General features: G+C 39.6%; 1 non-coding gene across 1 annotated transcript; it reads left to right on the top strand.

Annotated features, from left to right (window-relative positions):
- The first annotated feature begins 18,447 nt into the window (after nt 1-18,447).
- LOC141604465 (small nucleolar RNA R71) lies at nt 18,448-18,554 on the top strand. Its single transcript, XR_012526162.1, has one exon. It is a non-coding gene; the product is annotated as a small nucleolar RNA R71 (small nucleolar RNA).
- Nucleotides 18,555-25,608: the final 7,054 nt, after the last annotated feature.

Here is a 25,608-nt window from a genome sequence, read left to right as displayed (position 1 = left end):
CTGGACCACTCGTTTGTCCTTGAGTGACATTTTGATATGGACGTCCCGAGCGCGTAAGGTGGTCTACATTTTGACTAGAGGAAGTTCTTTGAGGTAAACATTTTCATCGTTGAAGAGTCTATCACAGTCGAAATACTCGAGGGGGGGGGGGGTAAATTGAGTATTTAAAAACTTATGCCCACTTTTTATTTTATATCAATGCAATTAATTACTTAAAGTTTATTGATTACACTTTAACTAATTAACTAAGTGATTATGAACGTAATGAAATGAACGAAAACAAAAGTTGCAAAGACACACGGTTAATAATTTTAGTACCTTTCTCCGGATTACAAAATTATCAGCCCAACTCGTATAACTAACTCTAGTTATAACTCAATTTGAATATCACTAGATATTCGATTTGACTATCTTAAGTTACTAAGAAAGCACTTGATTGTTCTTCTAAGTGTTCACACAATTGAACGAGTAAGAAACAATATGAAGTACTATTATCTTATAACGTAACCTTAAGAATAATATGCAATTTAACGAGCACAACTTTTCGTAAAGATTTTCAAATGCAAAACAATAAAAATAACTGATTAAAATTAAACTTAAAAATTGTTTGCAAGGAATTATGTATTTCGAAAAGCTTGTTTGAAATGAAAGACTATCACGTGTATTTATAGTAGAGAGGACGATTAGGGTTTAGGTCGAAACCCTAATGGATGCCGTGAGATAGGAAGATTATTTCGCAAGAAATAAATCTTATCTCTTCCTTAAATTAACCCATGAGATAATTTAACTTTAGTAAATAATATAAAGTAAATCTTATCTTACCTAAATTTAATCTCTATGAATTTCAAATAAGTAAATAAATTAAATCAAATATATATTTAAGATATGAGAATATCTCGTAAAAATATTATTAGATTTAATTGGATAGGTTACTTGTACTAGAGGACTCACGAAACCAAGACGGCTCAAGACCGTGCGGCCGAACCCTTGGCCGTGTCCAGCTAGGTTGAAAATACACTTCTTGGATTAGGGTTGGTCAAATAATCTAGCAAACCCTAGGTAGCATGACGACCCATAAGCCGTTTTACTAACCAATAGAGAAATGCGAATTATTCATTATAACAACCCAAATTTCATCTCTATCATATACACACATGATTTAAAAATACATTTGAAGAATTTTATCTTTTGAAAATGATTTTAAAACTATTAAAATCATGCCATTAAATTGCTACTCAAAGTTATAGTAGAAATAGCTATAACCTTAAGTTTAAGAAGTAAAGTTATAGGTGAAATTTCTTAACTTTACCTTCCCAATATTAATTCTTAAAGTACCGTTATTAGATGAAGACCTATACTAGCTAATCTTCCTGGAGATCTTCAGTGATAGGATCTTCTCTTTATCTTGATCATAAGCTCTTCATCTTGAGCTTGTTAAAGACTTGATCGAGCCTTTTGCTTGAGTGATCATCATACTTGAAACTTGTTACAGTTACTATGACGCTTTAAGAATCTTCAATGTTATAGCTCAAGCTGCTATAACATTGCTTGAACGATACTTCAAAAATCGTCAATGTTATAACCAAGAATGTTATAACATTACGTGCTTAACTTGTAAACCTAAGTCAATCTAGTAAAGGCTAAACAAACGATTACAAGCAAGAGTATATATAGAACGAAGCACACACTTGTCATTATCAAAACTTAAACATATATCTTTATGGTCCAACAAATTCCCCCTTTTTGATGATGACAAGTCTCTTACGATTTGTGACTAAGTGTAAGTTCCCTCTCAACATAATACCATAAAAGTCATAGTCAGTTGAACGTAAGAACAAACCACTTATATACAAAGTATAGCATCTAACACTACAAAATAAAAGCGGAAAACTGACGGAAAAAAACCGTCACTACGGCCTGTTTTCCGTCAGGAATGGCCATTCCTGACGGTTATTCCGTCAGGATTACACCGTCACTACAAATGGTCACGAAAATCGTCTCTCGACGGTATTTCCGTCCAGGATCGCATAACTGACGGTTATTCCGTCATAATCTCACTTTTAGGGTGACTGGGCAAGTCAACGAAATGTTGACTATAACTGACGGAATGACCGTCAGAACTACCCCACTTCTGACGGAATAACCGTCACATATGTCAAACAACTTTTTGACTATTGTGACGGAAATTCCGTCAGGAGTAGCCCAGTTTTGACGGTTATTCCGTCAGTTATAGTCAACATTTCGTTGACTTATTTGACGGTATTTCCGTCAGGAGTACCACCTTCTGACGGTTATTTCGTCAGTAGTAGTCTGACTTATGTGACGGTATTTCCGTCAGATCATATTTGGGCGATGAGTTTAAAAGGCGACTTGTCGCGCTAGCCACAATGCGGATTTTGCATTGTTTTTACGCACCAAACCTGCAAAAACCAAATACGACCGTCGACCGCCAAGCGGGAATCCATTATCATGTCGACCGCATGAGCGGGAATCAAGAGTAGACAACGAAAGCAACGAAAGAAAACCAAACACGATTGGAAGACCGAAGTTATTACATGAAAGCTAAAGGTCAAAGTTTTACATGTCTTATACATACTAACTAAACTACTAAAATCCATAATCATAAGTGTCCTAAGGTAGCCTTAACTAAACTACCAACATAATAACATAGACGACGGTACTAATAATTACCTAGAGGCTCAATAAAGTCATTACCAAAGCCATGTCCGCCATCCTCATTGTCTTCTCTACGGAAAGGGCCGGGGAAACTGGAGCACGTGGGAGGGAGTTGAGATGCGCGCATCTGAGCCATTGCTTGTTTTATTTCTGCCATTTCTTGAGCTTGGAGACAGACTGTTTCCTCAAGACTTTGTCGTGCGGTTCGCTCATTGTTTAGTTGGGTGGCAAATTGAGTATACTGGGTAGGAGTGTAAGAGAATGATCGACGAGTACCTTTGTTACACGGACGTTCAAACCATTTTTCGGCCGCTACATCACCGCTCCCGAAAAATCTTCCACGATTGTCAAAACCATCGACCGCTTTGTAGAACGAACGGAACTCGTCTGAAGCCTCTCCGGGGGGCGTTGGTTGACTCATCTCTTCTTGATAAACGGCCTAAAAGAAAAACAAATAAGGAAAAAATGATGTTATATTTAAAAATGAGGAAAATATAATAACTATTAACATTTTGAATTAGAGATATAAAATAAATATTAACTTACGTCGGTCTTAGCGGCTCGAGGATTAACCCGCTCCCCTTTCTTGTTTTTCTTGGTCTTTGTAAACAACTTGTATGGTGTGGCCGACTCACCCTGAAAGTAGCATAAAAACGTAAATTGATTATATTCGGCAATCAATAATACTTGTAACCAATTTGTGAAAAATAATAAATTTGGAGGGAGTGTAATACTTACCAATTCCTTGAAAGCATCGGAGCAACTCTTACGGCCTAGAGTATGAGTGCCTAGTGCTTTCCCGTCCTTAGCACCCGACATTCTATTTGCCTTATTTGTCTTAGAACTTTTGGCAAATTCAGAGTCTTTTTCTTCTCTTTCCTTCAGATTCACCCACCAAGAGAGCGGTACCCACTCGGGTTTGTTCTTTAGATACTTGAGTCCATTAATAAGCTTGGTAATCTTCCTCGTGACCGCCTTTTGCCAATCAGGATAAGGGTTATACTCTTTATCGACGGACTTCACATGTTTCTATTTCAAAAACAAGTATTTAATTAGTAATAGAAGATGACTTTAATTAATAAAAATAAAATAAAAATTATTAACGTAAAGTAAATAATAGGTAACTTTTAAATTACCCTAAACCAATTCCACATCTTCAAACGCTGTGCTTGGCTTGCCTCACTCCATTTGGTGAAGTACTCTTCATCTGTAATGTTATTTGTGAATGACCAACTGACATATTTTTTTATGGACTTATCATTCCACCTGAAAATTAAAACAAACATATATTGAAAATTTAAATAAAATGATTTGAATGATATATATTTCATAAAGCTAAAAATAAGTTTTAGAACACTTACCATTGACCACCTGCTTTGTTTTGTGATAGAATTATCTCGCATATTATCCGTTTCCTGGATTAAATGTCCGAACATCGTCATCATCATCATTATCAATCACATCGTTCTCCTGGTTACGGCGACTTCCCCCACTACCGCTCCCTATTATCTTTCGAATGAAACCTCGCCATATACTAATTATAAACAACAAAATTGTCGGTTGAATAAAAATCGTTAGTACAAATTGGAGTGTCATGAACAATATAATAAATAAATAATTAACACCGCAAATTGGTAGTCCAACAAAAATGAAAACAAAAATGAAGTGTCATGATTAAAATGCTTCAATTTGATTCAACGATTAAAATTCATACATAAAAATGATTTCATTAAAATTCATACATTAATATAGTAGAATTACAACAACTCCCATCACTCATCACTATCACTATCACTATGAATCAAAAGAGGTTCATCATCATCTGTAAAAAGCATTCCGACTTCTTCATCTTCTTCCCCATTTTCCTCTATTCTATTTTCTTCAACTTCAACTTCATTATCCTCTTCTTCTCCGACATCCCCGTCATATTCCCTTTCACCCATTTCCACAACCACTTCATATTCATCTTCAGTTTCTGACTCTTCCACCAAAATTGGTGAAGATGCGTGATCATTGACAACCACATCCTCTTGGAAGATAATTTCGTCAACAGGAGCATCAACATGTGATCTTGCCTTGATTTTAAAAACCGCGGACCATTGCTGATTACCTTTCTTAGTGGTTGGATAAGGAGCATAACAAACTTGATCGACTTGAAAAGCTGCCACGAATGGGTTATGTCCACGAAACTTCTTTTTCTCATTTACATCTACAAGTCCGTATGCCTTATGGATATTAAGTCCTAGTTGAGAATTATCAAACCAATCACATTTAAACAATATCACCCTATAAACCCTTTTCTCGGTATAATAACCAAGTTCAATTACTTCATTTAGGGTTCCATAGTAGTCCAAACCTTCTGTAGAATTCACACAAACCCCATTACTTGAGGTAGCTTTCGAAAGATCAACTCCCTCCTTATAAGCTCGAAATTTATAGCCATTGATAGAATATCGTCTCCATGTCTTCACCTTGCTACTAGGACCTAATGCTAGAGCTACTATTAAAGGATCCTTTAATCTATAAGACTATCAATAAAACAATATGTTAATTAATGTGTTATATATATTAATAATCTTCATAACTAATGATATGGACAAACAAAATAAATGGATTGGTATATGATAGTATGAAACGTATTACTTACTTCATTTCGAACCATTTCGTATAACTTTTGTCATGTTTGTTCCAAACATCATCAGAGACATGACATCAGGAAATGTGAGTTTGATATGTGTCTCAAATTCCCTATATATAGGGGGAAAATGTTTTAATTATATATTACCTATAATTTTGATCTTATTTGATAATTAAAAATGTATTGAGTAATGACGAAATAATAACTTACTTTTCATAAGGCTCTAACAATTTCCCACAATTCCGTAGCACATAAAAATGAGAATCTTCATACTCTTTCTGACTCAAGTGCCTCTGAATACATTTCCCAGTTGTAGTACCCATGTCAGCATTGAATAACTCGGGTAATTTCATTGAATCTATGTCGTCATCGGAATTCACACAAACATCTAAATCTTTCGGTTTTGTGTCAATGTGACTTTCAAAATATAGGGAACAGAAATTTGCAATTTCCTCTAACAAAAAAGAATTGCATATGGAACCCTCCACCCGAGCTTTGTTGCCAATCTTTCTTTTTATATGATTAAGAAATCTCTCAAATGGATACATCCATCGATATTGAACAGGTCCTCCAACCTTCGCTTCATAAGGTAAGTGAATTGGCAAATGCTCCATGGAATTGAAGAAAGATGGGGGAAATATCTTCTCTAACTTGCATATTATATCCGGAATGTTATTCTCTAGACGTTCCATAGAATCAACTCTAATCGTAGAAGTACACAGTCTCTAAAAATTGGGTGATCTCGGTTATTGCATTCCAAGAATTAGTTGGGAGCAACTCTCTCAAGGCAACAGGGAGTAGCCGTTCCATAAAGACATGACAGTCATGACTTTTCATGGAATGCAACACCTTATTTTTATGGTCAACACACCGACTCAAATCTGAAGCATAACCATCCGGAAATTTCAATTTAGCAACCCATTCACATAGAGCCTTTTTCTCCGCAATTTCTAAAACAAACCTAGATGATATTGGCCGTTTATAACAAAGTTCATTAAAGTCTAGTTTTTCCTTAGGGCCAAATTTAGTTTTACCTGGTACATCCATCATCGTGTTGATAAGTTGTTCGAAGAAGTTTTTCTCAATGTGCATAACGTCCAGGTTGTGTCGAATTAACAACGTTTTCCAGTAAGGAAGTTCCCAAAGTATGCTTTGTTTCCACCAACCTTCATTCTTGTCTTTCAATCTTTTCAATTCTTGATCAGAAGCATCAACTATTTTTGGCAAATCCTTAACGGAATCCCACACTTCATCACCTGTTAATTTCTGTTGACTTAACTGACGGAAATTCCGTCAGATGTCTCCAAAAAAGCGGAGTCCTGACGGAATGTCCGTCAGTGGTTTCCTCTCAATTATTGTTACACTGGGTAATAATTGAGGGAAATCAACTGACGGAATTACCGTCACTAGTGCTCAATTCTGACGGATGATCCGTCAGTATGGGCTTAATTATTGACAGCTTTTCCGTCAGAGAGAAATGGCGCCTTTGGTTTTTTTACGCGCTGGTATTATCTGACGTCATGTGACGGATATTCCGTCACTAGTAGACTCCTGACGGATTTTCCGTCACAAGTCCGTCAGTTATTTAAAATATCTGACGGACTTCAAATTCCGTCACATCTACCGTCAGTTTTCCGCGTTTTTTTTTGTAGTGTAAGGACCTTAAGAGATTAAAGGTTCTGACAAGGAGCAAGCTTAGGCAAATACTTAAGTCACAATCATTTTTCTTCCCCCTCTTGACATCATCGAAAAGACGAGAAAAGACATGAAACAACTAGAATAATATAGATTATGAGAAATATTAATCATGCAAAGATAGATTATAAAACGAGAAAGTAATCTACGATAAGCATGCAAAATATAGCATATGTCTACTACAAACCAAGTAGTCTAATGCCAATGGGCCGAATGGAATAACAAGTTATAAAGCCTAATGGGCCGAATAGAAGTGTAAGCCAAAATGAGCCGAATTAGACAATTATCCAAAATATAAAGTCTAATAATAAAAACAAGCAAGGAAAGAATTGTGGCGGGTTTAAGGATTGTCGCGTTTCACGACATTCGGGTTCACATAACCGGGACGAGTCCTAAACTCAAGAGTGTCAAGACGATCAAAGCATGACCGGACATGGTTAGCTTGTGCCGTGAGGCACGACTCGAAATTAAGCACCTTCAAGGACAAGGCTTTAGTAGCCTCGTAAATAACCCTCATGTCCTCATGCATAGAATTCTCCTCACGCCAAATTGCCCCTCCTTGACTAGCCAAATTAGCCAATGACCCGTAATGACGAACGCACTCCTTAGCCGCTCTAGCCGCATCACGAGCCATAGAATCAACATGATCTTCCAACCCATGCAAGTAAGCTAGGACTTCGGCATTACCCGAACTATTCGAATTCAAAGCCCCATCCTTATCTTTTCCCAAACCCGAGACCAACTCCGCAAAATACTTGTTTTGAGTATCTAATTTTTCACAAATAATCGCCATAAACAAGTCCGATTTCTTTTCCACAACCGACACCACATCCGAAGATTTCTCCACCATATTACCCTTTGCCAAGAACACCAAGTCGGGTCCAATCGCACCAATTTTCATAAACTTTAGATGAGTGTCACGCATCTCATCTTTGACCATGACCCCGTAGCTAGAAAGACCGACCACCCCTTTATGTTCTAGCAATCGAGAAACCCACATCCCAAAAGGCAAATCCAAAGTTGTATACAATTTTTCCTCGGTGATGGAAATACTAGTTTGGATAATCCGATGAAAAACAAGACGGGGTAGACTAACCTTGGTTCCTTCGAGCCACTTTAAAACCAACACCATTTCATAAATCGACAACTTATCACGACCACCTCTCCTCGAGACAACCGTGTTCCAAAGAAAGTTTAAAAAGAATTTCAACTTAGGAGTAAACGTTCCCGCTAACATATTACTTGACCCCGTTGCATCAACATCAAAAGACCTCTTAATTTTCAGCTTTTCTTCCTCGTCACATCCCCCCACTCCGCACTCGGATTAATTTCGATCCCATCATCAGGAACCGAAAATAGATTACAAAAATCATCAAGAGAGATGGTGACTTCGGACTCATTGACCATTGCATGCAACCTGTTATTTCTCATGGAAACCGAAGAATAAAATTGGATTACCTCAATCGGATATATGGGACCAACGAAAGGACTAACCTTTTTCCATTCTTGATAGATTAAAAAATCTTTGAAAAATTGTAAAGCTTCAATTTTTCCATAACACTTCTCGGAATAGGACCGACCTCCATGAATACCATACCGCATAACACGGTTTACCCGAGTTCTTTCATCCGCGGTAAGTCGAACCTTATCAAGATCCGTCAATGTTGCTGACACGTCTGTCGTATACCTGTCAAAAATAAACTAACTCAACTAACTATATAGCTAGGGAAGTCAGGTCGATCTCTACAGGGAGGCAAGATATTTGTAGAAATCCGTCTATTTGGTCACAAATGGGGGGGGGGGGGGGTTGTTTGATTGTTATCTAAACTACGAGTTTTAAAGAAAAGAGAAATAAAGCAAGAGCAACAAAAGCAGAGGAATAAGACTAAAAAACTATCAGATAGAGAGGGACATGCCAGGACTTCGGTTCACTACGGTAGTCCAGTGACTCAACTGTAAATGACTCAGACAAATTAATGTAAGACGGATGTTGAAAGGTCCTCTCGGTCCACTTTTTATCCTAAAATACCGCTAACTTAACTTTCATCCTCGTTAGGGTAGTCTACTGTTCATAACAGGCCTATTTAGTCCAATCTTTCGATCTAGGATTAATTTTAGCCAGATTAAAGGTTAACTTAGAAGTGTGCACTCAACTAAGTCGGATAAATACAATTAAATTGCTATAGTGACAGAGTCTTGTAATCAATTCGTCTAATTCATTTACTACATCGTCACTTTCCTATCGAAGATCCCCTAAGCCCAACATGAAAGGGGTTTAGCTACTTATGTCACTAATTAAACTAACAGCAAATAATATTCCAGCAGTAAACAAAATGAGAGAACAATTAAAAAGCATAAAAGAGAATTAGGGCAGAGGAATAAATGCAACGAAACGAGAGATTAAAGCAAACAAAAGATTAATTATTAATAAGAGAAGAGAAAGAATTACAATCAATGCGAATCCGGCGTAAAGAACACAAATTCCGAGCAAGAATAATCCCAAAAGTAAGGTTACAGTAGAGAGGAAATGAAGTACGCAGTAAAAGTTTGATAGATGCTAAGTAGTAAGTAAATCTGATACTAATAACCTAACTAATGTATGTTTAAATAGCAAAGTAAAAGAGTTTTTGCGGAATTAAACATAACACGGGCTGTTTAAAGCCCATAAATAACGAAACCACTCGATCGAGTGGATTAAAATCACTCGATCGAGTGGATTAAAACCACTCGATCGAGCAAACCCCTCAGCAAATCTACTCGATCGAGTAACTGGCCTTTCTGCAAGATAAGGGTCGAGTGGAAAACCACTCGATCGACCACCAGAGGACGTAAAAACCACTCGATCGAGTGGTAAAACAGCTCGATCGAGTTCTTTAACTTCAAATCAGCTCAAGTCCGTCACCGAGTGCCTCGTAATCCGTGCCATGACGCTTCCAAATGCAGTATCGCACTCTGGGAAAGTCCCGTCTCCTCTAAATGCATGCAAAAAGGACGAAAAAGAGTACGATTCCACTACTTTCGCGTTTATTTCTACAAAATGGACAAAACGAACGAAACTTGCCAATTCGGGGCAAAATACCACAGAAACAGTATAAAAATGCATCGAAATACGTGCTAAAATAGGCTAAAAAGACTATATAAAAAGCACATATCAAATCTCCCAAACCGAACCTTTACTCGTCCTCGAGTAAACTCAAAACTAAACTAATGGAACGGAAATGATAACTCAGAGCTAGCTTAACTTGTCTACTTGAACCAATTTAATGCAACAAAAACTAACAGTTAAAGCTAAGAAGTCAATACGCAAACGAGTTATAAGCTGTTCAGAAATATAGACAACCTATCGACCTTGCAAGACCAACAAAATCGGACTCTCTCGTGGTCACTCTTCTCTCATGAAGCAAAGGTGAATGATATATGTAAAAGAGGTACGAAAAGACAGTCACTCACCTAACTGCGACCTACATAGCATGCATGCAACAAAAATGAAAGACAATTCAAGTACTAATGTACACACTCCAACCGATAATGTCCGTCACAGCCGAGGGCTTACAAATAATATGGGAATAGTGAGGTTCAGGTGAGAAAAGGGCAAAACATGTTATGGAAATGTGGAGGTAAAATCGTCAAGCTAGTTCCTAACAGGACCATAAAGAAACCATCCGAATCTCAACTGACTGAAAAACTAAGTACAAGTACCCTTCTTTTGGCACAAAACTCACTAGACTCAAAACACAATCTCCTCAAATATAAAGGGATAAAACAGAGGAGTCAGACGGTCATAAACTTTCCTTTTTCAAACACCGTCTGAAATAACTAACTAAGACAAAACAATTTTTTTTTTCAAATTTTGTTTCTTTCTTTTTCTTCCTGTCTCACGTCTTTCCAACTTCTCTTTTTTCATTTTTTCATTTTTTTTCTCTTTTTTTTTCACGTCTTTTTTTTTCTTCTTTTTTTTTTCAATTCTTTTTTTTTTCTTTTTTCCTCCGTCCTTTATTTTCCAACAACTCCTAACACAGAAATACGGCCCAAAATGCAACCGGAACACTCATACCCAAAAGAACATATTAACTAGCTTGACTAGGCAGGCTTAATTTGGAATGTAACTAATGGGTCAAAAAGGCAAATTTGGCTAATGTGGAGCTAAATGGGTGAAAAATATAAAGAAAGGGAAATTTGCAAGCACCTCCCTGCATGTGACACCAACCACAAACCCGAATATGTGCATTTGACGAGAAATTGAATGTCATAAATGTGCAAAAATGGTGAACATGCTATGCAAGGAGTACTACTCTCAATTCCTAATGAACTGGTCATGAATGTCACCAGTTATGGCTCTAATATCTCAGAATTTTTCAAGTAGTTTGCCAATTTATCAGGTCAAGTCTAAACAGTCAGCTATATTTGAACAGAAACTCGTAGACTATGCGTATGACAAAGCTAATAACTATCAATAAAGTGCAAGTGCTCGGACTATTCCGGAGCTATATTTTATTTTTCGGAACAATTGTCGTTGGAAGCACCTAGACCAAAACACAATTTATAACTTCACAAACAACTCTACAATTAGTAAAGAGGCAAGTAAAGGTCGGATACCAAGGGCCGGGAATTGAGATGAGATTTCTATTGAAACTAGTGGTGTCTTAGGGGTGTCACAATTTGGGTTGACGTAGAAGGTCACTAACTAAAGAGCAATAAAAATAAATAAGCAAGATGAATTGAAAGGGTTGTAAACAACTGATAAAAAGCACTAGGGTATCATGGGGTCATAGGGGAATCATGGGAATTGATCATACAAACATGTTCTCAAATTATAAGCAAGCAATTATTGTTGTGATGGATTGAGTTGGGTTATATCTTACAATCCTAGAAAAGTTTAGGGCCCGGAGCCGAATCGATTAGATTGTACAACACCTACAAGTCGACTTAGTCTTTCCTACTCAACAACATGCATGGTCTAATGAGACTCGAGTTGGTTTATGCCTTACAAGTCTCATTGAAAAGATAGGTGATGGGTAAAAAATGCAAGGATTCATAGGCTGACATTTCATCAAACATAACATGTGCATGAGTTGAGATCAAAACAAGCAAGCAAATAAACCATGAAAGCATATTAATTTAAGCATGAATCATTCCCCATGTTGGTTTCCCCTAATTACCCATTAACCATAGCTAGGTCACTACTCACTCATTATCATGTTGATCATGCTAGCAAGGTTGTCAATCATACCAACAAAATGAAACATGATGAACAAATGAAAGTAATTAACAATAATTAAAAAGGGATTAAGAGAATTATACCTACAAATGATTCCAATAATAAAGCAAAGAATAAAAGAAGTATTTGATGCTTGATTGAGAGGTTGTCAATCTCCCAATAATAACCCAAATAATCTTCAATTACCCAAAATAAAGGATGAACAAAAGAGAGATTAAGGAAATAAAACTTGTATTAAAACTTGATTAATTGTTGATTACAAAACTAAAGAGAGATTTGATTGATATTAACTACTCTAATTATTGATAAGAAGAACATGCTCTTCTAATTAGACTAATGGGGTATTTATAGTGGAAATTAGGTGGATGCATTAGGGTTAACTAAGGGCTAAACTAGTAATTACACTTTTGAGATTTGAGCAGGGAGACGCCGATATTTTTTGAAGGAAGGGCTTCTTTCTTTGAAGGTTGAAGAAACGGATTTTTGCTGGACTGGAAGCCGTGCGTCTTAGGCACGGGACGGGCGGATTCAAGAGCCTCTGCCCGGGCGTCTTCAAGGGAATCCGGGAGTCTTCTGGGCTTGCTACCCGGGCGTCTTTGAAGGAAGACGCACGGATTGTGCTGTGGAGGACGGGCGTCTTCCAGTCAATCCGCACGGATTCTGGATAGCTTCATTTCTTTCTTCTTTTCTTCCTTTCCTTCATAAAATCCTTGGGGATTTCCTTGGGGATGCAAGGATCTTTCCTCAACATTACTCATCTACTATAATATGTACAAAGGCCTTCTAATCTTGTCTCTCCTTGATGCTTGGTCATTGAATTCAATCAATTTAGTCTCGTTTTGCCATGAAAATGCAAGGTTTGCACTCCTTTCCTACCAAGGACACAAAACCTCCAAGAATATGCAAAACAAAGAACTAAAGACAGTAAATGACCCAAATATGCACTAAAAAGCATGGGAACAAGGCTAATTCGGGGACTAAATATGCGCTAATTATGGTCACATCAAATATCCCCAAACCGAACCTTTGCTCGTCCCGAGTAAAGAGGTGACAAAGACTAGGACCATTATTTAAACTAACCTAATAACATAGCCGATATGAGACAATTAGTGGGACTCACTCCGCCCCTTCAACTCACAATAAGACAACCATGAGGTGCCTTATTGCAAGGCAAGGTGGGTCTTGCCAAAATGGCGACACATCCAAACATTAAGCACACAAAATCAAATAATGGATGCATCTACAAAAGGAATAGCCACTTCCTCATCAAGTGGCGGAGGCACTAAAGAGAACAAATTTAAGAGCATATAATCTTTCACAAATATTAGTTCAACAAATTACTAAGGCTAAGAGGATGGCACTAAATCACCTCCAAATGGTGTTAAACTAGACTACTTTCGTCCTCAATTTCCAAATGCTTTCGTCAAGAGCGATCGGATGGTGGTGGAATGATGATCCCTATGATGCTAGTAGCATATGACATGACAAGTCTCATTCTCGACAAAAGTAAAGGTCATGGATCGTCCCAAGCTCGACAAAGTGGCTTGACAAAAAGGCTTTTTGGGAATGAAATGCTCAAATCGTTATAAACAATGTGTGGATATGACTAGTATTCAAAATTTGACCTCATTTAACTTTCGCATTTCAAAAATTAGAGATGGGGTTTGTCCCTTCCGGGCTAGTGTCCTTTGCTTTCGCCAATCGCTTATTAGGCAACCGGTTAACCTCTAGACAATAGCTTTTCGGGGTGATAGTCACTCTGTCTCTGGGCGGTTGAATTCACAACCGTTTGGGGGCCCAATTCAATGGATCCCTCTCCAAAGCACATCGAAGTGGTACGCCTCCATCAAAACAACTAAAGTTCTCAACATTTGAACATTTCATAACATTTGAGGTTTCCTTGGCAATAAATTACTTCCACATAACAAAATTTTCGAAATGAGCATTTCAAACTTATTGATAGAAAAGTATTTTTGGGTTGCCTTACCACAAGGTCAATCAAGGTCACCTAGACAAGTTAACCAACTCCACATCGCATCACGGGGTTGGAATAGGTGACTCACATGCAAACCCTTGACTAGGCTTTGGGTCGTGGGTCAAAAGACACTAGTATGACACAACCTAGGGTGTTTTACAACCTTTCTAGTAGGCAAAGTCTTAAGTTGAAAAAGTATTTGTAATGGCTTAGTTGCTCTTGTCAAAGTTCTCAATTAGGCACTTTTCAAAATATTTTATCTAAATGCAACTATATGCCATGATGCAACTATTATATACATCCTAATGCAAGTGATTCTATCAACTAATATGACATATAAACTAAATGGATGTCCTAAGTTCACATTGTTATACCGCATCAATCAAAATAAAGCCACATAGTCATTAACATAAAGAGGAAAAAGGAGATTGGAAAGATCATACCATGCGGTCTTCATGATACTCATGTCTCGGATGTGGCGTAGTCAATCAATGTGAACAAGGATAGAACAAACACAATATATATAACAATATATACATGACTACACTAAAAAGGAAATAAACTTGTTTTTGGGTTTTTCAATTTTCAAATTTTTATGGTTTTTCGAAAATTTTCAATTTTTTTGGATTTTTGAATAAAAGTTAAGTTAGAATTCCCATCCCCACACTAATATGGGCATTGTCCTCAATGGCCAAAATGATGGGAAAATATGCAAGCATGATGCATGATTTCTACACTAAATGCAAGCTACACTAATCTACACTACATGATGCATGGTTTTTGTTTATGACGGAGAGGATAATTTAGATCACCTCCCGTTGTGTATGCATTAACTTCCCCAAACCGATCTAGACATTATTGCTAATGTCTAAGGTTGGGTGTAGTTCATGCACACACTATGTAATGCATGAAACTAATTTTGTCATTTTGGATTTTGAAAGGTGGGAACAATAAAATGAGAACACCTCAATGGGGCCGAGGTGTTAGTCCTCAATGGTGCTAGGACTACTCCAACAATGATCAAGATAAATAAATAGAACAAAGAGAGAAATAGACAAACCTCAAGAGGGTAGGAGCCTCTAAAGCTTGCTAATCTTCCATCATATCATCACTATCATCATCTACCTCATTAGAAGTGGACTCGTCACCACTTCCTTCTTCACTTTCTTCTTCACCTTGCTCATCATCCTCTTCTCCTTCTTTTCTTGACTTTAATTTTTGTTGAAAGAGGAGTGATTGATTTGTTGTTAAAAGGATGTTTTGATTTGATTTTGGTGAATGTTGTTGAGGAATCTTGTTTTTGTGATGGAGAGATTGAGGGTTTTGGAGTTATGGGGTTTATGAGTAGTGTTATGAATGAAGGAATGAAGAAATGAATGTGGGAGGGGGTTTATAAAACCCGAAAAATTTGAAAAGCAGGGGCAAGACGGGCGGATTTTGCTCGGGACGCCCGGATTTGGCCTGTTCTGGATTGGGAAAAACTCGCCTAAAGACGGGCGTCTTTAAGTGAAGACGCTCGGATTTGCAAACGCGGGACGAGCATCTTTCAGAGAAGACGGGCGGATTCCTTTACAGGGATTTTTCTTGTTTTTCTCAGCCAAGAAGACGGGCGTCTTTCTTTCAGGACGGGCGGGTTTTTGAAGACGGGCGGATTTGAATGCAGGACGCCCGGATTCGTTGACAGTCAGAAATTTCAAAAATTCAGCTCATGGTGGACGGGCGTCTTCTACCCAATATGCCCGGATTGCCTGAAGACGCGCGGATTCTCCTGAATCCGCTCGGATTCGACCCCTTTTTACCCGGATTCAGTTCCATCCGTGTACTTTGCATATCCCTTGTCATTTTTCCATTCTTCTTCATATCTCGTGTTCTTCGTTGTGGGGGCACTACTAAGGCATGGATAGCCTAGGCAATTGCCATCCCCACACTAAGCTAAAGTACTACACATTAATTGAAATTATTAGTCCCTCCCTCATTTCTCTCAAACATGATAATTATATTTATCAAAGTATGAAAATCCAAAAATGACAAAAAAATGCAATATAAGAATTGAAATGCAAGTTAGGGAGTTAGAAATATTTACAAATGGTGGTTTAGGGAGGACTCCACCAAACTCTCATTCTTGATGAGATGTCAAGGGGGCATGTTCAAGGTGTTGTTGATGTTGCTCAACACCTTGAAAAAGTAATCAAACGCTTGCTCATTGTCATGATAGAGGTCTTCAATAGACCTTGGCCCTTGTTGTCGGTCTTGATTGATGGCATTACCAATGTAGGGATTAAAAATCCCTTCAAATTCGTCGTCCCAAAGACCACATACTTCATTAAGTTGATTATTGAAAATCTCTTGATTTGATGGAGACAACTTTCCCATTTCCTTTTCTTGGCCAATAAGGCCATCTTCTTCTTCTTTGCTTGACTTTGATGAGCTTTGCAAGCTCTCTTGGTCACATTTTACTTGCTCTTTGAATGGAGCATCTACAATTTTCTTCTTCCATTGGAGTTCCGACTTCTTCCTTTCATCCTTTCGACTATAATGATCGATCATAAAACACGGTTCATGTAAACGGGGAGCTCTCATAGTCTTGTCAAGATTAAAATTTATACTCTCATCTCCCACTTCTAGAGTGAGCTCTCCATGTTTCACATCAATCACCGCACCTGCAGTGTGTAAGAAGGGTCTTCCTAGAATGATTGGAATGTTGGAGTCTTCCTCCATATCAACAATGACAAAGTCCACCGGGATGAAAAACTTCCCAATTCGTACGGGAACATCTTCCCATATCCCTAATGGTGTCTTCGTCGATCTATCGGCCATTTGGAGTGTGATATTGGTGCACTTAAGCTCTCCCATTCCCAAACTTTTACTCACCGAGTACGGCATAACACTCACACTAGCCCCTAGATCACACAAGGCTTTGTTGATCGTGGTGTCGCCAATGGTACACGGTATTGAGAAGCTTCCCGGGTCCTTGAGTTTTGGAGGTGAACTCCCTTGAAGTATTGCACTACTCACCTTAGTGAAGGCGATAGTCTCAAGCTTCCGGATCGACTTCTTCTTTGTGAGGATGGCTTTCATGTATTTAGCATAGGCCGGCACGTGATTGATTAATTCCGTAAAAGGAATTGAGACTTCCAAATTCTTCACAATTTCCATAAACTTTCCAAGTTGGTCATCAAATTTGGGCTTGGCATGACGACTTGGAAAAGGAAGTCTAATCACAATGGGCTCCTTCTCCTTGACCTTGTCTTCATTTTTCTTTAAAATTTCTTCTTTTGATGGTTCCCCATCCTTGGAGTTTTGCACAATTTCTTCCTTATCACTAGCTTCCACAACTTCATCCTCAACTTGCTTCTTCGGTGCTTCATACCTTGTACCACTTCTCAAGTGAATGGCGTTTCATGTTTTGGGGGATTACTTTGAGGTGGTAATTGCGCCTTTTATCTTTGTGAGCTTGAAGATGCTAGTTGAGTCAATTGGGTTTCCAGCATCTTGGTGTGAGCTAGAATGTTGTTGATGGTGGTTTCGTTTGCTTGACTATCTTTTTGCATTTGAGTGAAAAATTCTTGTTGATTCTTTTGCATTTGGAGGACCGCTTTTTGAACATCAAAGCCTTGGTCATTTGGTTGATTGTATGGATTTTGATTTTGGTAACCTTGGTTTTGGTTGTAAAAGGGTCTTTGATTTTGGTTTCTCATGGGAGGTGGGGTGTATGTTGTTTGAGGGTTTTGAACATTTTGGCTTTTGTATGAGATATTTGGATGGAATTTGGTATTTTCATTGTAATAGTTGGAATAAGGGGTACCACTCTTGTATGCTTGGAAAGCATTCACTTGTTCATTTGTTCCCCTACATTCACTTTGGTCATGTCCCAAAGTTCCACAATTCTCACATATCCCACTTGGGATTGATGAGGATGCCGTCATGGCATTAACATGATGCTTTGGTGATTTTGAGGCTTCTTCAAGTCTAGCCATAGCTTTTTCAAACTTCAAATTGATTGTGTCAATGTGAGCACTAAGTTGAGCACCCAATTGAGTAACGGAGTCCACTTCATGCTTTCCTCCTCTAGTAGCCTTGCGAGGTCTACTATATTGTGAGTTATGGACCACCATTTCCTCAATTTTGTTCCAAGTTTGATTGTTATCAACTTCGGTGAACATTCCATTTGATCCCATGTTGAGAATGTTCCTTGAATCTTCATATAGACCGTTCCAAAATTGTTGTACCAAGAACCACTCGCTAAGTCCATGGTGAGGACATGAGCGACAAATTCCCTTGAACCGCTCCCAAGCTTCATACAAAGATTCTTCATCCCTTTGCTTAAAACCCGTAATTTGAGCTCTTAGCATGTTAGTCTTTTCCTGTGGGTAGAATTTTTTGTAGAAAGCTAGAGCCAACTTCTTCCAAGAATCAATTCCGAGAGTGGCCTTATCAAGGCCCTTCAACCATTGTTTCGCGGTGCCAATTAGAGAAAAAGGAAATAAGACCCATCGAATTTGGTCTTGAGTTACACCGGTTTGAGAAATCGCATCACAATAGTCACAAAAGGTTTCCATATGAGAATGAGGGTCTTCACTAGGCATCCCCCCAAATTGGCTCCTTTCTACTAATTGGATAAAGGCGGATTTGGCAATAAAATCTCCGGTCAAATGTTGTGGTGTGGGAGTACCATTGGGTAGGTTCTCCTCGGTGGGTACGGAATGTGATGAAAACTTAGGCATTGTGGGTTGATTTTGTGTGATATTTTGTGTTGCGTTCTCCTCACCTTCTCTTGCAAAAGGGTTGATGAACTCAATAGTTGGTTGAATATCCACAACCTCACTAATACCTCTCAAATTCCTCCTAGCAAATCTTCTATTGGTTGTCAAAGTTCTTTCAATTTCACAATCAAAAGGTAACAAATCACCTTGTGACCTTCTAGACATGCAAAATATCAAACAACTCGAAAACAATTAGAAAAAAACTTGAGGAGTTTTACTTCCCCAAGGCAAAGAAAGACACAACAAATAACAATATAAGAAAATCTAAATCAAGAGAACACCGTCCCCGACAATGGCGCCATTTTTGGTCGGACTATTTCGGAGCTATATTCTATTTTTCGAACAATTGTCGTTGGAAGTACCTAGACCAAAACACAGTTTATAACTTCACAAACAACTCTACAATTAGTAAAGACGCAAGTAAAGGTCGGATCCCAAGGGACGGGAATTGAGATGAGATTTCTATTGAAACTAGTGGTGTCTTAGGGGTGTCACAATTTGGGTTGATGTAGAAGGTCACTAACTAAATAGCAATGAAAATAAATAAGCAAGATGAATTGAAAGGGTTGTAAACAATTGATAAAAAGCACTAGGGTATCATGGGGTCATAGGGGAATCATGGGAATTGATCATACAAACATGTTCTCAAATTATAAGCAAGCAATTATTGTTGTGATGGATTGAGTTGGGTTATATCTTACAATCCTAGGAAAGTTTGGGTCCCGGAGCCGAATCGATTAGATTGTAGAACACCTACAAGTCGACTTAGTCTTTCCTACTCAACAATATGCATGGTCTAATGAGACTCGAGTTGGTTTATGTCTTACAAGTCTCATTGAAAAGATAGGTGATGGGTAAAAAATGCAAGGATTCATAGGCTCACATTTCATCAAACATAACATGTGCATGAGTTGAGATCAAAACAAGCAAGCAAATAAACCATGAAAGCATATTAATTTAAGCATAAATCATTCCCCATGTTGGTTTCCCCTAATTACCCATTAACCCTAGCTAGGTCACTACTCACTCATTATCATGTTGATCATGCTAGCAAGGTTGTCAATCATACCAACAAAATGAAACATGATGAACAAATGAAAGTAATTAACAATAATTAAAAAGGGATTAAGAGAATTATACCTACTAATGATTCCAATAATAAAGCAAAGAATAAAAGAACTACTTGATGCTTGATTGAGAGGTTGTCAATCTCCCAATAATAACCCAAATAATCTTCAATTACCCAAAATAAAGGATGAACAAAAGAGAGATTAAGGAAATAAAACTTGTATTAAAACTTGATTAATTGTTGATTACAAAACTAAAGAGAGATTTGATTGATATTAACTACTCTAATAATTGATATTAAGAACATGCTCTTCTAATTAGACTAATGGGGTATTTATAGTGGAAATTAGGTGGATGCATTAGGGTTAACTAAGGGCTAAACTAGTAATTACACTTTTGAGATTTGAGCAGGGAGACGCCGGTATTTTTCGAAGGAAGGGCTTCTTTCTCTGAATCTTGAAGAAACAGATTTGTGCTGGACTGGAATCCGTGCGTCTTAGGCACGGGACGGGCGATCAGAGCCTCGCCCCGGCGTCTTCAAGGGAATCCGGGCGTCTTCTGGCTTGCTTTGCCGGGCGTCTTTGAAGGAAGACGCACGGATTGTCTTTGTGGAGGACGGGCGTCTTCCACAATCCGCACGGATTGTTTGGGATGCTTCATTTCTTTCTTCTTTTCTTCCTTTCCTTCATAAAATCCTTGGGGATTTCCTTGGGGATGCAAGGATCTTTCCTCAACATTGCTCATCTACTATAATATGTACAAAGGCCTTGTAATCTTGTCTCTCCTTGATGCTTGGTCATTGAATTCAATCAATTTAGTCTCGTTTTGCCATGAAAATGCAAGGTTTGCACTCCTTTCCTACCAAGGACACAAAACCTCAAAGAATATGCAAAACAAAGAACTAAAGACAATAAATGACCCAAATATGCACTAAAAAGCATGGGAACAAGGCTAATTCGGGGACTAAATATGCGCTAATTATGGTCACATCAGCAAGGCTCAAGCAAAAAGACAAGTTATAGTGCATTATCATCACGGAAATCTACCGTTCCGACTCAGCCTATATGCAAAAATAAACGTGAATATTTTTTTGAATTTTTATAATTTTTTGGATTTTTGATTTTTAATGAAAACAAACAACAATGCAAGCTGAAAAATAAACGTGAATGCAAAACAAATGCAAATGCAGACTCAAAAGGATGCAATACCCTCCCCAAACCAAAACGGACAACGCCCTCGTTGTCCTCCAGCATACACCAGCAGATATATATGGGGGAACGGGAATATACAGCCAATAAGAAAATAAAAACAAGAAATAAAAGGAGACAAAATAAAAGAGTAGAAGATACATACAAAATACGAACTTCCCCAAACCAGCCAGAAAACTGGGGAAGTGAGTAGACCAGTAGCTACTCGTCGTCGTCGTCCACCACCGTGTACTCCGGGTCTCTCTCCTCCTCTGCTCCTCAGCTCGAGCTCTCTCCACTCCCATCTCTGGGTCCTCCTCCTCCTCCTCGTCAGCAGACTCCGGGTAACCCTCAGGCGGGAACCGGAAGAAGGAAGGGTGTGGCCAACCCTCTGGGATCGGTCTGTGTCGCCGCAAGTGGTACTCGTACAGAGGGTGCAAGGCAAGAGCCAAGTCCCTCTCCATACGAGCCTGACGCGCTGCAACCTTAAGCAACAAACCGTAAACTGCGCCCCCTTGGTCCAGGACCGAGGGCGCCACAAAAGGAGGAGGTGGTACGAAAGTAGCCGGTAGGACCGGCTCAGTCTGTGTCTGGTCAGTGGGAGTAGGAGTAGGAGTGGTAGTAGTGGTGGGAGTAGGGGTCGGATCGGGAGTAGCCGTGGAAGGCTGGGTACTCCCTGAAGGTTTGGACCCCTCTCCAGTCTCAAGATGTCGCTTTTTGGCGGCGGGTGCAGCAGGAGGTGATCGACGTGGAAGGTGAAGGTCAGGCAGTGGTGGCGGGCGGGCGCCCCTAGCAACAGTAGGAAGGGGCTCTAGACGGGGGAGAGTCTCACAAGGTAAGTCTACAGACAGGAAGCCGTCTATCTTCCATGTCTCGTAGTCTAGGGTAAGCCAATGCTGAGAAAGCATGGCATCCAGACTCAGTAGCCTCTCTCCCTCGAGGTACTGCAGGTCACGAGGCCAAACGGAGAAAAGGCGACGGGCAAGAATGGTGGCTATGCCACCGCAGGCAATGGTTCCCGTCTCCTTCTTCCCCTGGCTCACAAGGTACCGGGTGGTTAAGTAAGCTATGTTGAGGATAAAGGGACCCTCACAGTCAATGTTCAAGTAACCGCCCAGGATGGAGAGCTCGGTGTTTGTGATGTTGTTCGGCTCCTTTCGGCCGAAAATAGTGCTCCCCATCAGTCTAAGGAAACAACGGACAACATGGAGGTGGACCTGTTGGAGCTTTCGCTCCTGAAAAGTGGTGTGGGCCAGGGCTCTCCAGAGCTGACGGTAGACCATCCTAGGGGCAACAGTCAAGCCCGTAGAGGAAAGGTCAAGTAACCTACCAAACTCCCCTAGTATCATCAAAAAGGTCTGGTTAAACAACCGGAAGGACACTGAGGAACTGTCGGGGTCAGCCTCGTGTGCCCCTGAGGAGAAGGTAAAAGAGCTGAGAAACTCGAGGCTCAGCTCCAGAAAAGTGCGGCCGCTCATAGTGATGAGCCCGGCCATCCCCGTGGCCCGCAGTAGGTCACAAACCGACTCGTAAATGCCGAGTCTCACAAGTGCCGTTTTCTCTAGAAAACGGGAAGGTACATGCACACAGCGTACTAGATGAAAAAATTTCTTGCGATGTAAAGCGTTAACGAAAAGTACCTGTGGGTAGTCTCGGTGAGGGTCGAGGGAAGTGTCCCCTCGGACTGTGACTGTGCCAGAAGTAGAAGCAGAAGCAGAAGCAGCAGCTGTGGAAGTGCTCGGAGCGGAAGTAGAGGTGACTAGAGCTGGCGTAGCTTGGGACTGTCTACGACCCCGGCCTCTGGAACTCAAAGCAGAAGCCCGTGAAGCGACGGTGTGAGGAACCGGGTCGCTCGAAGGCAGCTGCGACTGCTGGCGAGTCCGCCACAGGTGTAAAAGTAGAGGCTGGTGCAGAGGTAGTGGCTACTGTGGTCACCACTGAAGAGGGACTAGAAGCAGTGCTAGCTGTGGTGGTGACCGTAGAGGAAGTGGCAGCCTGAACAAAGCTAGCAGCTGAGCTAGCTGGAGCAAAAACTGTCCCTGTAGCTGAAACTAGAAACACTGGGGCTGCAGTGGCAACAGCAGGGGCCACTGTCTCACTCAAAGACGGACTAGAGGTGGAGCTGGTAGAAGGGAGAGAACTAGACTCCATCCTGTAAACAAGGGGTAGGGAGTATGATAATAAACAGCGGCTAATAGTAGCTGAAATAGCACGAAAAACAAGCAGAAACCACATGTGAAACCCCCTACTAGTCGAAAAAATCGACTTCAACCTCAAGAATTCCCAACATTCCTCAGAAAATTCGAATTAAAAACATGCAAATGGTGATAAGGGTATGATGGCAGTCAACAACAACAGCGATGAAGCACGAAGAAGTTAACTAAGCAATAGACAGCAGCATAGACCAACTGTCAGTCGAGATATTCGACTGTAAGAGCCCCTAATAGCATGTAAATGGCGATAAGGCGGCCATACAGGTAATGTCAACAGCAATTAAGCAACAAAAAAAGCTACTAGGCAGATTACATCAACAAGAACCCTAATGACAGTCGAAAATTTCGACTATCCTGAACCAAATCGCGAAAATCGTGTAAAAGTTCGAATTAAACATGTAACAACAGCGAGGAATGGGGATTGATCATCAAGTAAGACAAAGAAAGAGCAGCAAAGACAATTAGAGTAAAAAAAAATCGACTAAACAAGAATTTCGAACCCTAAATTCAATTTTTACCCCATAAATTCAAAATAATCGAAATTAAAATGCAAAGAGGTTATAGAAATCACTTACTTGATGGCAAAGATCCTACAAAAGCAATTAATCCTCAAAGAAACAAGCAAGAGAGGCGATTTTTCGATCACAAAACCGCAAACCCTAACCCTCCTTTAAAACCGTGTAAGCGAGCACAATCAAGGGGGAAAATAAAGGGCTTTGAAAGATTAAAAGACAAGCAAGAGATTGTAGGAGGCGGATTTGGAGATTCGGCAAGAAAATTTGGGATTTGGGAGAGTTTATTTCGCAATAAGGGTATGTTAGACGAAAAATAGGGGAACAATGAAGGTTGAAACAAAAAAATAGAGTTTAAGGCAAAAAAAAACTCCCTGTATCCTGTTCATTTCACTCGATAGAGTGGTTTTAAACCACTCGATCGAGCACTTTGATGCTTCAGTTGCTCGATCGAGTAGAATTCTACTCGATCGAGAAGTCCCACTTTATGCTTTACTCGATCGACCAGAAAAAGTGCTCGATCGACCAAATTTTCACTCAATCGAGTACAAAAAGTACTCGATCAAGCTTTTTTCTCGTGTAAGTTCTTGAATTTCGTCTTTTCTTCCTTGGAATGCGTAAAGACTTCCCCAAACCTGCATAAAAACACGTGCAAGAGTATCCCAACATACCAAATACGCATATAAACAACCTATAGTCTTAAATCTACGCTAAAAACAGTCTAAAAACTAATTGTCCTAATAAAGGCAATAAAAACAAATTCAACAGAAAATTCAAAAATTATCTCTTACAAAGTGTTCCACGGGGCATTTCCCCGTTCAATTCCCAAAGCAATTCAGTAGCCCCTTGAAGGGCTCCTGACTGGAGGACGTCACCTCAGCAACATTGACTGTCCTCTTCAATTTCCATGAGCATGAATGGTCATTTGCAATGGTAGGAGGGGAGTAGTTCACATCCACATAAGCGCGAACTTTCCTTGTCCTTGCTCCTCTATCACCGTCTTTAGCATCCTTACTTTCAATTTGATTAATAGCAATTGCACAACATCCTTTGACAGCTCCTTTATTGCTTTCATTTGTACCTGCAGCAAGGAAAACAGACGAACTTTCCTCCTTTTTGCTCTCAGTCTGAGGCGGAGGGGTAACAATTGCAGCACAATACTCCAAATTTTCAACTGGAGTGTCAATAGTAGGATCAATAGAAGAGAGAGCATTGCAAGGCTGAGCTTGCATGGGAGCCCTCCGGGACTTAGACTGATGAAATATCAGCTCCTCGTCCCCTACCTGAAAGGTCAAAGTCTTCCCCCCGACGTCTATAACTGCACGGGCAGTGGACAAAAATGGTCTCCCTAAAATAATAGGGGTGTGTGCATCTTCGGGGATGTCTAAGACAACGAAATCAACGGGAATAAAGAACCTCCCGATCCTTACAGGTACGTCTTCTACTATACCTAGTGGACGTGATATACTATGGTCGGCCATCTGGACTGTCATGTTAGTGCAACTCAGCTTTGTCAAACCAAGTCTCTTAGCCAGAGACAGCGGTAAGACACTTACGCTAGCGCCTAAATCGCATAGCGGATTATCAATCAAATAGTTACCGATATGACACAGAATTGAAAAACTACCTGGGTCCGACTGCTTAGGAGGTAACTTATTTTGAA

The sequence above is a fragment of the Silene latifolia genome, chromosome 9 (genome assembly GCF_048544455.1).
Source record: "Silene latifolia isolate original U9 population chromosome 9, ASM4854445v1, whole genome shotgun sequence".
Classification (NCBI taxonomy): Eukaryota; Viridiplantae; Streptophyta; class Magnoliopsida; order Caryophyllales; family Caryophyllaceae; genus Silene; species Silene latifolia.
The sequence above is the reverse complement of the archived record's forward strand: the minus strand, read 5'-3'. Positions and strand labels throughout refer to the sequence as shown.